Consider the following 10,615-nt stretch of genomic DNA (forward strand, 5'->3'; position numbering starts at 1 on the left):
TAAATCCATCAAAGAGAAGTAACTCCTCGGCAAGTGTTGTTGCTTGTGTGAACGCGACGTAGAAGTGTGGTGTATATTCTCTTTAAATGTGTCGCTGAAGACATTATTATGTAGTGTAATCCCCAAAACAATGTAAGAGAAAATGTGGGACGTTGAGAGCGGATATCGTATCTGGAGGTAAGGGCATGTTTTATCCAAACCCATCCCCACGGCCATACGATTGTAGAGTCACTGATGACACGTCAGACCTCAGATGCAAAGAAAGAAGTGAAGTAATTTCTGCAGTGATACAGATTTTATACCGTAAGGACGATTATACAGAGAGGAACGATTTCTTAACAATATGATTGTATTGTAGGATAATTAGGATTTCCAGGTTTTTTACATTTAGAGATGTGCGCAAATGCGGAGGAGTAAAGTTTAGGAATAGAATTACTAAGAAAGAAGAGAAAAAAGTGGTGAGATCAGGTATATAAGCGATGTGGTTGTTAGCAAACCAAAACATCCAGTACATGTGTAAGAATTTTATGAATAATTACTAAATGTACATTTTTGCAAAAAAAAACATATTGTAGGCAACGAGAATTGGATTGAATGAGATTTGCGTGAAATGAGTTCAAAACTCGCTGTGACAAAATCATTCAATTGGTAAATGTTAAATTAGGTAAAGCCCAGAAGTTACTGGCATAGGACTTACTCTATCTAAGGACTTCGTTTACAACTTGTAACTAAAAGTATGCTTAAGTTACACAATTCATTACTTCATGTGGTTATTTTTTTGTGTTTTGTTTTCTCTATTTTTTCACACACACACACTCTAGGAACTCCATTCGAGCCAGCTCGAATGTGAAATTATGAAAGTAAATAAAAAATTAAAGAAGAAAATGCCAAAAACAATTTTATAAAATTGAAAAAAAATATATTGGAGTAAACTCAGTCATAAGTATATAAAAATTTCTAGTTTTGATATCTAGCAATTAAGTGGATTGGAGCTAAAAAATCATGTGAAGTGACCAGTTTTCAAGCATAAAGTGATATTATATCGTCTCTAAATTGATCGGGAAAAAGGAAAAAAAAAATGGTTGGGAAGCAAGTGCAGAAGGTCTTGACAAAGAGAAGAGAAAAGTAATCGCTTCTACACGTTTTAGGAAACCAAAAAATTAAAAACCATAATAATCCAACGTAGAGAAAGAGAATTATATATGTCGCCTATTGAAAAATTTACTAATTATTCAAGAGATTCGGATAGACTTTGAGCGTATACCTTTTTCAAGTGAAACATTAAGATGAAAACATAGTATTTAAGTCAGTAGTGATTAAGGAGAGAACTCTTCATCCTAGAAATAAGGACTAAACACTAAATCTTGTTTTTAGTTTGTTTGTTTCTCGAACATTTTGATAACGAACATCGTGGAATCAACGCGCGAAGAGCAGCCCTTGAATAAAATTGCCGAAGTTGAACAGAGAACGTTCTATAAAATCCGAGCAATAAGAGCAAAATTCTAAATTTCTTATCATTCACTGTAAATCAGGATATTTTGATAATCCCCTTATAAACCACTCGAGGCGAGAAATGTGTGAATGGTCTGCATGATATGATTGCTTGAATGTGATTTATTAATTCATCGGTGTAAAGACAAAGAGCTGGAGAGCAGCAATGAAGGCGAAAAGGAAGCGAAACAACTTAAGAATATTTGCAAAAATCTTAGAAAGAGAGAAAAAGAGCAAAACTAGTTTAATTGTGCGTGAGATGGACAGTAAGACATACAAACCATATAACACCATTTATATTAATCTTTAGTGTTTAAATACATTGATTAAGTCGTGTCGTTTCACTTGTAATGCAGAATAATTTAATTAATACAAAATTTAGTTCTATGTTTGACCATTTTAAGGATGTAATGAAACGCTGAACCAACACGTTGAGCTGTTTTTATCAGTTTTTCATTTTTACAATGTTAGTAACAAAATATTATGTGATTCTACCTAATCAATAAATGAATTTTGCAATTACTGATTGTACCTCACCAGCGACACTCTTCGTCCAAAACTCAATTCAATCCCCATCATTGACTTGGGCAGAATTGTGGCAGAATGAACACTGCGTTTGGCGATTGAGTTGAGTTGTTGAAAGAATTGTGTCACAAATTTGGATTTTAAAATGGGAAGAATATGTGCGTGAGTTAAATAGGGTGACATTTGAAGTAAAGATAATTTATTGCAATGGAATATGGGAGAAAGTAAATAAAATTTATTCAATATTATTACTGTAATAACACTAAATGTAGAATTCGCCCAGAATATTTGCGAGGAAGGAGAGAAATTTGTAATTCTTATTTGTAATATCAAAGAATTGTGGCACCATAGAATAGATTGTGAGATCACAAGTCAAGTCTCCTAAATAATTATACTATTTTAGTTGGTCATTTTCGCCCCATCAACTGGATAAATGAGCAAAGCTATCGCCACAACTATGATTTTTTGCATAGGAAAAGTGTGTAAAAGACAAAATGACAAGGATGGTGAACTGCGCACGGAGATGGAAAGGCAATGAAGATCGCAAAATTCCGTGCGCCGCGTTTGGGGCAACCTTCTCAGATCATCTGATGAAAACACGTACAAATGGGGACTTGCAAATGTGCTCTCACGCCTATTCCCATGGTCTTCCTCTATATTATTGCTTAAATGATGAATACAAATGATAAAGAAGTTTTACTCATCCCTTATGTGGTCGTCAAGCTGTAAAATGTGAGAATAGTGAGAGATTTTGAGATATTTATCATATGAATAATACCTAATCCAATCATCAATATGTCTTCTTTTGCAAATGCACTGTTATGCAAGAGTGTTCGCAAGGCCCATAATAACAACTTTAAAAAAAAATGTGTGCAATTTTCAAAAGTATCCAGTCCCAGTTAAGCTGCGACTCGATAGTTACGATATCAGATTTTATGTCTTCTTTTTTGCTGTGATTTTTTTTTCCTAACACATCCCAAGATGATGGATTTACGTGAATGGGATTTAGTCGCTTTCCGATGCGCCACATTGTATGACAAACAATTAATAAATATGATACAAATTAGAAGCTCGCATTGGCGATCAATGAGAATGTTTGCGTACACTTTTGCATAACTTTTTCGTGTATTTTTACTAAGTAATTAGTCCCCTAATTTCTGTCAATCTGCGCGCTTTGTGCGCGCACACAAACGCACTTCTCCAGTAATTCTGTAGTGTGTAAACCAACCAACCCGTCATCAAACTACAATAACAATTATATGAGACGTGAAAACTATCGTGAAAGTACATTTATGGAGGTAAAAGAAAAAATAATAGCTGAACGAGACAGTTTTATACAATGTACAAAACTTGATTTGAGTTATTTTCGATTGATACCGATAATGATGCGATTGATCGTAAATAATTCCAACCGGGTCCATCGCCTTTCAACCACACTTGAAAACGATGTACAAAAGAGAGTCTTTTTTACATACAAAACCATGGACAAAACAAAAAAAACACTTACCACGAGACTTGCAATGTGGAAAATCCCATCCAATATTCTCAGTGAGCAAAAGCTTTCGGTTGACATCCACTGAAGGAGGATCTGTGAGTCAGGAGGACCCGAAGCGTCAGACACCCAGCGATTATAATGCTATTAGATAAGATGTGCAAGACATTTTTTGAGTGACTTTAGTCTTTTCACCTGCAAAATTTGATTGGAAACAAAACACACAAATTTGTGGTAATGCCAATATTTAATTATAGTGCATGTGTGAGAGTATGCAAAAAATACTGCCAAACTTATTATACCTCAAAGTAATTAATAAAGAAAATTAAATGAAAACTAGCCCAGTTGTATCATATCACGATAGTTTCAAATTTACTAGATGAAATTGCTAAAGTCATTGTGTATTCCCTTGTCATTCTGGTACAGAAAACAAACAAAAATATGTGTGAAAAACCGACACTTTTCGCAAAATATTAAGGAAAAAAAATATACGAATATTCTATTGTCTGTGTAAATCTACTATGATAATGGTAAATTTAATGTGCAATTGATTTCTTTTTTGCTTTTTCTACCGCCAAATACCTCAAAATAATAAATTATAGTAATAGAATTTTGAAAACTAATAAAAAATTTATCAAAGAAAATGCTGCCATTTTCACATAGTAGGAAAAGAAAGAAACAACAAAACATAGTAATGCAACATATTTCAGAGTGTTTAGGAAAAAAAATATGAAATTTCTTAAAGATTGATAGCAAAACGTGGTGAAAACAACAAATTCGAAGCAATAGACTGGTCTTCTACAGAAATCTTTACGATATTGTTAGACAAAACTGCAAAATGACTGCAAGCAAAGCGTAAAGGGAGTGTTTAAGAAGAATTAATAAATGAATGATATAATAAATTAATAGGAAGATCCATCCGTGAAGTCATGCAAAGAGTAATAATGTGAAAAATAATCTCAAATCTATTCGTAAAATTCATTAAAAATGTAGAATTCTCTGTTAGTGATTTAATGACAAAGTATATTACGAGATGAGTAAAAGAAGAAGAACCTATATTAAGTTAATGTAACTCTTTTCCTTCAATCTATCACACATTCACGATATTCTATTCTATTTGAAATCCTAGTATAGTAATTAAAATGACACGTAAACTACATATATTTGACCTTTTTACGTAAATAAATGTCTAGATGTGTTTTATATCCTATTTAATTTAATTCAAGTATATAGTTCTAATTTTTTTTCTTCTTTTTCTCTTATTGAATAAAACATATTTTTAATAATATGCTTCAAGTACAAAACTAAATAAATTTTTTAAACTAAATAAATATTTGAGAAGTGTAAAGAAAAAAAATTCACATTATACGATTTATTTGAAATTAAATAATTAAAGATATTTAATATTAATGAAAGAACAATTTTTAACAAAGCGTCCCCCTTCCCCAAAACTAGAATCGTTAATTTTGCAAATTTTATTATATTCCAATGAAAGAACACCCTAAAGTGAAATAAAACTCTTAAATAGAAGTATTGTTGCCCATAATATTGATGAGTTTTTCTTTTTATTCCTTGTAGACACGAACCTTAATAGAGAATATTTTGATCTGTAGTATTTTACTTTCATACTATAGGGTTTACCTGATGAAAAAAAAAATTCAACCCCCATTTTTTAGGTTTCGGTAAAAAAAAATACTGTAAAAACTTGAACATGTTCAAATACTATTTTCTTTCTCTTAAAACAGAATCTTTTGAATTGTGAAAACTAATTCAAATAGCAGAGTTTTATGCGTCTGCAGAAATATTTTAAAATCAATAATCGACATTATAAAATTATCAGTAAGATTATAATTAGAGAACTGTCTATTTGCATAATCAGAAATTTGTCGTATTACTTATAGACATAATCTTTGAGCTGCACAAAAAGAAACAATTTTTTGCAAGTATATTTGAGAAAAATTCTTTTTATGAAATACTAGAACGATTCTTTTGCTGAATGTGAAATATTTCTATATGTATTTTAATTGCATTCATTAACTTTATTTCATTAAGCGCAATTATAATGCGTTCTAGTGTAACTTTTCCCTTAAGAAATTAATTGAATAATGTTAAAATCGTGTTGTGGAGTAAAATACGTATTCTTTCTGTTATTTGTCGTTATTTTAGGAAGTGAAACAATTTCGTCAATATGTTCTTTCAGAATTAGAACAGTAAATTTAAGACAGAAGCGCAGGTTCTTTTTGCTGAACAGTGAGTGATGCGATAAATTCTAACATAAGCCATAATAATGTGTGAGTGTGTATCCAGTGAGAATGTTTAAGAATTAAGATAAAATCAATTCGTTTATTTCAAAAGTCTTTTAACCCCTTTTTTTCAACACCCCTTCTTCAACACAATCGGCATTTTAGCGTTCAAAATTCAAGAGAGTCCATCGCAAAAAGGGCTGAAATAGGAATTAAGCTTATAAATCTAGGAAGTGTACTTTAAAAATTTTTAATGCTAGATATAAAATAAATTTAGAATATCCTCTCAAAGTTCGATTTTCAGTTGACACTTTTGTGGAAATTTGTCAAAATTATAAGATTGCATTTTTGCTTCAATATGAAAAGAGGAACAGAAAGAACGACAATTTCGATTTAAAAAAAATTGGCATTTCGGAATGGCCTAAAAACTCGATTTGACATCAATTCAAATTAGTTTAAGAATATTTTCACACGAATTTATATTCAAACAAGAAAAAAAACCATGTAGATTTAGAATATTATCGTATAATTAGTGATTTATGAAATGGGTTTGAAAATCAGAGGCAAAAAAAGCAAGAAATGTGAAGCAAGGCAAAAGAGGTGAAAAGTGAGCAATTCAGTTTTGAATAAACACGCTACGATATGGTCTAGATGTACGTTAAAAGGTAACGAATGGATAAAATCCAAGAATGGAGACTCGAAGGGAGAACAGATGAAAAAATTTTAAGCTGGTTTGCGGACCAAATCGCACTGTGTTTGAGAACTTACAGAAGCAGAGATAAAAGTGAACAGAAAAAAAGTGGTTTTGTTGCAAATGACAGAAATGGCAAAACATTTTTTTATTTCCTGCAGGAACGATTCGAAAGGGGAAAAAAAGGTGGAAGGAAAGGTGAATCAGATGGGAAACATTTTGAGGAAACATCATAAGCAATAGAGATTCATGATTCTCAATGGCAAATGCAAAGATTTTCTGTGAAGACAATTGACGCGGTATTAATGTGGTGGGGAGAAGTTGAAAAAAAAGAAGAAATAGGATGAAGAAATTTAATAACACATTTAAGACTGGATCGAATTATAGGCATTTTAAATATTAACTGTGTGGTGATATGTAGACATTTGATACTAACAAAGTGAATAATTAAAATCGGTTCAATAAACTAGGACTATCAAAATTTGTATTAGCGAGAGAGAGAGAGAAATCGATGAGGAAAATGCAAAACAACATTTATGAAAAATATAGAGAAGAGAGGAAGAGATGAAAATTCAATTGGGACGTGGAAATTTATCGACGTGAAACCGTGATTACAACAGTGATTATGATATTACTTTAAAATCATATTAAATTAAATGAAAATTCATGTTACTTGGCTTTCAACAAATTGAGCGAGATCAATTGCGCTGACAAGGAGTTCAAGCTAATTGTGCAGCCATGCGCGATTTATTCCCACCAAAGGAACTCCTTCGCAGCCATCAATCTCCCAATTGGCAGAACAGAGGCGAAATCCAGAATAAAAGTGTTAAATTAAATTTTTTCGATGTGGATATTGCGCAACGCACATAACATTTTAGCATTGGAATTCGTCCATGGCATGGATTGGGACAATTCTTCAGAACTGATCAAGAGACTTAACGTGGAAAATTATTAAATGTCTATATAGTTATATTAAATCAAATTTACTCGAGTTCAATTCAAACACTTCCCAAAAAAAAACAAACAACTATTATGATTCACGACCCTATAAAGTCTTCGAGAGTCGCTTCATTTTTCACTGTAAATCGCAAAAAGAAATCATAGTGAAAACTCTTCCTTTGCAAGAAGCTGAAAAAGGAGGAATTGAGTAGCAAAGAGGAATCGTTACTTATCAACATTATCAACACTCATCTGAATAATTTCCATTTGATCACATCCTTTTGTCATAACTGTTCTTTTGTATATATTAGTGTATCAAGAATATTGTCTTAGAATTTTAACAAAATATTCATCTAAATGTGAGAATTTATAACATAAATAATTAAGTAAAGTGGAAATTTAAAGAAACATTTAAAATATCGAATACGGAGTATTTGTTTGAATAAAAACAAAGTTAGGAAAACCAATTATTAATTGCAGGATTTCCTTATCAGTGTATAATTGCAATAATGTCATACCTCATCGAGAGATGGAATGAGATACTTTTTGTGAATAGTTCAGTTGTGTAATGCTGAATTTATTCGTTGTGAGTATATTTATAATGGAAATTTTATCACTCTCTTTCCCCCAATAGTTGCTGAATATTTCCCAAGCAACCGTCTCTTCATTTTCTTCGTATTTGATACCCATTAAATGTGGCTAATTCCCAAACTAAATTCACAAATATGTGTAGTGCAGATTAAGAAATTTTGTAGTGGAATGCTTGAACCATGCATGAAAGTGACCCAGGAAAAGTGTGTCTGAATTCAAGGGACAAATTTGATTTTGAAGTACTAAAATTGTGTGAATTTGCTTTGCCTTTCTTGAGATTATAATTCATTTTGCGAAATTCCTTTTGGTTTCCACGCGAGCGAGTTCTTTGGCTAGCGAAGAAGTTGATGGTATTATTTTCTGTGGAGACATTGAGACCAACATGAAGCAAAGGTGTTATACTAAAGATTAGGTACTTAATGGTATAAGTATTTATGGTGACACAGTGTAGCCAAAAAAAAGATGGAAAATAACTTTGATAAAGTATACGTTTGAACGTTAAGGATACGCAGAGACATGGAGGAAATAATTGGTATTTTTGTACGATGGAAATTTGCCTGGATCAATCAGGAATTGGATTTTAAGGAAGAAGTCAAGCCAAAATTTGTGATTCAAAATTTGTAAATATTTGTACATTATTTTCTCCCCTTTTTTTGACATTAACATCCCTCGCTTCTTTCCATTCTTTTGTTAAAACTCTCCGAAGAATAAATATTGAGTGCGTCTCGGCAATTGTTACGTGAGCAATTTTTCTTTCTCCGGGCAAATCTTTCTTGGAAAAGAACATGCGGTGATCGGGAGCAACTTTCAAATTGCCCGGGCGATTTCAATTGAAAGCAATCCAGCAAATGAAATTCCACCCCGCGGTGCATTTTTACTTATTCATAAATTGACTTGCGGGGTTGTTTGACTTTCACTTCTGCACCATTTCTCAATAGAGCTAATTTCTCAGACTTTCAATGGTACAAGTCAATTGCGCGGAAATGGAAATTCTGTGGTAAACATATTCTCAACGACTTGTCAGCTAAAGAAGTTTCCCCTAAACACAGGGTTGCTGCACAATTGTGTCAAAGAAGCACCACAGCAGTGACGATGGGAAGGAAATCGATGTAACCATTTGACTAAAATCGCTGAACGAGAGATTCGTAAGGGAAGTTTGCCACAATTGTGCATTATATTGTCTCAAAAGCAACCACCACGAAGTCTTGCAAGAAAACCTCTAATAACAATTGCTGACTCAGTGATTTTCACTTCAAATTTATCGTGCCAATTTGAGGAACCCTTCCAAAGGCACAAGATCACCCGCTGAGTTATTCAAATTCGAGTCGATTCACCCCTTTCGCGTGTCTTCTGATGAGGAAATATTACTCTATCACGTCTTGTACAACTCGAGGGATGTCAACTCACAACTGTGACGTGCTGCAGACAAAGCCGGCAAAATCATTCAAATCAATCACATTTTATGTTAAGGAAAAAAAATACTCAAAAAATACCTTGAATCGATCATTGTTTCGCTCTATTTCTTATGACTTCACCTTTAACATTATTTGTTTTCTTTTTTTTTCAAAATTTATATATTTTTGTTTGATGTTTTTCAACTTGTGTTTTCAAAATTTTTCTTTTTTCTCTCTCTAAAAAAAAATCTGCACATTTTCTGAGACAAGGATGAAACTCGTATCTGTGAAAATAGGGTATAGAATATATTTTTAATAAAATTTCTTATGTATATTTCTTTTGGACAAAATTTAAGCCCTATTAGGAAGGCACATTTGCTTAAGTGTTTGATCATGTTTGCAAAGTATCTACAAGATGTGAAGGTAAAAAATAACTAAGAAAAAAAAATGAAAATGTCTGCGAATATCCGATATCAAAATTAAGTAGTTGTATATAAAGATAATTGGCATTAAGTATATATGAACTTTTCTAAATTGTCTTTTGTCCCTTATTTCGTTGCTTTTAAAATTGAAGACTCGTATCTGTGAAAGAAAAAGGTTTTGATATAAGGATTAGGAGTTAAAATTCGGATTAGGAGTTGCGCTCAAAAAACGCAAAACACCGCCAAATTGCTTCACAAGGTCTCAATTGGTTCACAGAAACTTTCGACATTGGTAGATTTAAGAATGGTATATATGAATGTGAGTAATGTGTGACGGAGCTGATCTTATAATTCACTTCAACTTTACTTGATTGTAGATTTTTCCTAAAGGAACACTTTTTGAAGAATAAATAAAACATACAAAGAAAGATGCGATTGCTTGACTTGCGCATATTTTCAGTTCTCCATTTTCTCTAATCCTGAGTTTATCCAAATTCCTGTGAAATGCATGCAATCTCTTTCCCCAAAAAACACGGAAAATCACTTGTACAAAAAGACATAAAACTACCAATTTTCTCCAAACCACATTGAACAGAATCACCAAGAATTCTATTCAATTTGGCAGACAGAGAAGACACTAAAACAATGTGAAACAATAGAGAATAGATATTCAGTAAAGGAAAATATGGATAAAGGAAATAACACGAATACCTCATGCGAAATGAAGAGAAAGGAATTTTAGGTAAAATAGGCACAATTGTTTAAGGGAAATTTTATAACCAAGAAAGATGAATGTAACATAAACGAAGAGTCCTCAAACTAAAGCC

Source organism: Phlebotomus argentipes, unplaced genomic scaffold (assembly GCF_947086385.1).
Source record: "Phlebotomus argentipes unplaced genomic scaffold, Phlebotomus argentipes genome assembly scaffold_4, whole genome shotgun sequence".
Taxonomy (NCBI): domain Eukaryota; kingdom Metazoa; phylum Arthropoda; class Insecta; order Diptera; family Psychodidae; genus Phlebotomus; species Phlebotomus argentipes.